The sequence below is a fragment of the Nanorana parkeri genome, unplaced genomic scaffold (assembly GCF_000935625.1).
Source record: "Nanorana parkeri isolate BGI_ZX_2015 unplaced genomic scaffold, ASM93562v1 scaffold3521, whole genome shotgun sequence".
NCBI classification, from domain to species: domain Eukaryota; kingdom Metazoa; phylum Chordata; class Amphibia; order Anura; family Dicroglossidae; genus Nanorana; species Nanorana parkeri.
This window is the reverse complement of record NW_017309789.1, coordinates 13,936-14,179: the sequence shown is the minus strand read 5'-3', so window position 1 is coordinate 14,179 and position 244 is coordinate 13,936.

Below are 244 nucleotides of genomic sequence, written 5' to 3'. Positions count from 1 at the left end.
CCCCGGGGAGCTCCGCAGTGTGAGCCCTTCTCGGGGCCCCCGGGGAGCTCCGCAGTATGAGCCCTTCTCGGGGAGCTCCGCAGTATGAGCCCTTCTCGGGGCCCCCGGGGAGCTCCGCAGTGTGAGCCCTTCTCGGGGCCCCCGGGGAGCTCCGCAGTATGAGCCCTTCTCGGGGAGCTCCGCAGTGTGAGCCCTTCTCGGGGCCCCGGGGAGCTCCGCAGTGTGAGCCCTTCTCGGGGCCCCC